We start from the raw sequence: 3,504 nt of genomic DNA, 5'->3' as shown, positions 1-3,504 counted from the left end.
AGCCCCCTTAGGCTTTGCACACGGCACGTGTGCATCGGGAACGTCAGTGCTGTTGACGATGACAACGCTGTGATGCCAGCGTGGTGAACGTCGAAAGGCGGCGGGAACTTTGCCGAGATAAGATTTGAGGGGCCTCTCCGGGCTGAAATATAATTTTTCCCAATTTTCCAAGTTTCTCTGCCGAAAAAAATAAGATTTTTTTTTTGATAGCACAATACTTCAATTAATTTAATTCTCTTGATTACAAATCGCTTGACATTTACTCATTTTACTATCTATAAATTTCATAATCTCTATTTTTATAGTACGATTATAATAATGTTTACGTATATAAAAATATATTTTTTATTTATTTTCTTTTTTTAATGAGAAGCTAATTCGACTTTCGCCAAATGTTATCGTCAGCTGTTATTAAAAGATGGATGGAACAAAAAACATTTGTTTTTTTTTCGAGGACGAATACAAAAACTGCACATCAATTAATTAGATAAAATATGTATTCTCTCTTATATACATATTTTTAAATATCAAAAAGATACTGCTAGATATAAAATTAAATTTTGCAAACTTGATACAAAAAGTAAATGGTATGACAAATTATAATAAATCATTTCCACACCTTGCGCATCTTGACATATTGAACTGTAAAAAGAAGTAACAGAAAAATCTGACAATTTGACGAATAGCACAGCTTATACATATATACTGTTAGATTAATGTTATAGTATTTAACCGCGAATAATAAAAGAGAATCATTACTACGATATTATAATTCCCTATTGGATAAAATCGATTTGATAAGATTAGCTTAATCAATCAAAAGATTCAGTAACGCAGATAAATCAGAAAAATATATCCCGGACAATCACAGACTACAATATCAGAAAATTAAAATTCTTTATTCTTTTGGCCACTGTTTCTCGAAATTGGAAATATATAGGATAAACACGAAACATTTAAATTCAGTTTAATTCAGTTTAATTAATTCGCGTATCAATAATTGCTCGAGCTAAAATTTTCGATTCTAAAATTCTTCTGATTTTTGAGTTTTTTGTCTTGGGTGATCAATATCATAAGTTCTTATAAAAGAAATTAAAAAAATAATATATAATCCTTAAATAAAATATAATATTTACGTACTGCGGAAACTATGCCCACATAAAGGTACACACGTTTGACCCACTTTAGAGCATGTAAATATCCGCGGATTCACGACAGAAAGTACCGCCCCTGAGAAGAATTATGGTCGCGGTAGAAAGTAAAAATACATCGAAGATGGTAGACACGAAGAATTCCGAGGGATACTTGTCGTAGTTAGTGAAACATAGCGAAAATATGCAAGGCTATCGTTTGAAGCCACATGCTCGATTTCCTCTATGAATATTCTCGACTTTATAAATATAATCTTAGTAAGTGTTAATAATTACGATTGAATTTTACGAAATATCTGATGATGAACTATCCTTATAAATATCGTAAAATCTTAAAGATTGCATGTAAAGAGCTATAAAAGGCAGAAAACAAGTATTTGATTTTAATTGCACTAATAATGATTAAGAACGAGGCAATTATAAAATTAATTAAATTTTATAATTTCTCATATTAATTTCTCATTATATTATATTATATTATATTAGATAACATATTATAATTATATTTATATTATATTATTTTATATATATTATAATTTATATTATGTTATAATTTTTAAGTTATAATTTTACTTATATTATAATTTCTAAATTATATAAAAATAAAATAAATTTTATATAAATATAATTTTAATTTTAAATATAATTATATAAATATATTTTATATAAATAAATTATTATAAAAGAATAAAATAAATACTGAAAGAGTAATCTAAAAAAATTAGTAAGATTTTACATATATATATATATATATATATATATATATATATATATATATATATGTATATATATCCATGTATTATAAGTCTATATTAATTTTGCAATTAAAATAACAAAAGTAATAATTACTAGCTAGCATAAATTAAATCTAATATTTGATCATCCAAACAACTATTTTAGCGCACGCCTGTATTTATTTCATATTTTTTATTATTTTAATTGCAAAATTAATATAGATTAAATATATATATATATATATATATATATATATTTAATCTTTTCAAATATTTTTATTATATCAAACTATGCTGTGCTTATAAGTTACAAATGTATAACATACTATTAAATACTGAAGAATTTTCAGATAAAACAATTATTGCAATGAGCAGAGCGGTCAGTGTACGCTTCTAGAAATTTAATTCAACAGTTGTCAGAAGAAAGGGTGATAAATCGCGGACATTTTTTTTTTTTTTGTCATCCATCGTGCTCAGGAATCTCCCACCGGCATACAATTCCTCTACTAACGGGTGTTTTCCGTGTACCCGAGCACCCTCAAGTCGCGGGATTCCTCGTTTCCTCGAGACGAAAGCGGCGAAAAGCGTGGGCGGCGGTTAAGCAAGGGAGGACGACCATACTCTCTCTCTCTCTCCCGCATTTTCGTAACGAGGCACCGTGGTGAGCACCGTCGGTGAGGAGTCGCGCGCGGCCACGCACTCATCGTCTAATAATAATATCTTGCTCAAATTTCTATTTTTAGGGAGATATATGTACGCGCGCTTACATATACATGCCTTTATATAAAAAGGTCCAAGTATATGGTTACGCGCCCGCCTACGTGCGGATCGTGCTTACGGTTATGAAGACCACGACGTCGCGGATTATTATCGCACACACCGAAGAAATATCGTAATATCTGTCGTGGATCTGACGATATAAGCGGAGGTAAATGTAACAAAGCAGAAATCGCGAGAGACCCAATGAAGTTATGACGAAGCTCTATAAAAACGAAATATTCTTATCAAAGGAGAACTTAATCGTAGATACTGCTCAAACTGCATATATTATATTAAGTATGATATCGCTATTTTTTTATACGGTTGAATAACGCATTATATGATCGGATATATACACACTGAAAAAAAGGATTGGTTATAATAATCCAGCCTTGATCAAAGCTATCAAGCGCTAAAACACAAGCAATAAAACACAAAATTTGATCTTTTAAAATGTTTGTAATTATTACCAAATGCATTGTTATTATTATTATTATAATTAGTAATAAAAAAAATATTTTATAAAAATGCATCTCAAGTTCACCAGAATTTTTTTTTAATGTACATGTGTAAAGATGGCAAATATTTTTGACGTTTTCTTAAAATAATATAAAAAGGATGATAAAATATAATAAAGTATAACAAAATATTTCATGAAAATGTATCTCACAAGTTTGCCCAGATTTTTTTTTTTTTTTAATGTACATGTGTATAAAGATGACAAATATTTTTGACGCTTTCTTAAATATAATATAAAAAAGGTGATAAAGTATAATATAAGAAAAGAAGGAATAATCTCGATTCCTCTCTCTGTCGTTTCATGAAAAGAAAGATTAAGTTATATACGCGACAAACGTAAT

The sequence above is a fragment of the Cataglyphis hispanica genome, chromosome 2, assembly GCF_021464435.1.
Source record: "Cataglyphis hispanica isolate Lineage 1 chromosome 2, ULB_Chis1_1.0, whole genome shotgun sequence".
In the NCBI taxonomy this organism is placed as follows: Eukaryota; Metazoa; Arthropoda; class Insecta; order Hymenoptera; family Formicidae; genus Cataglyphis; species Cataglyphis hispanica.
Note: the sequence above shows the minus strand (reverse complement) of the source record.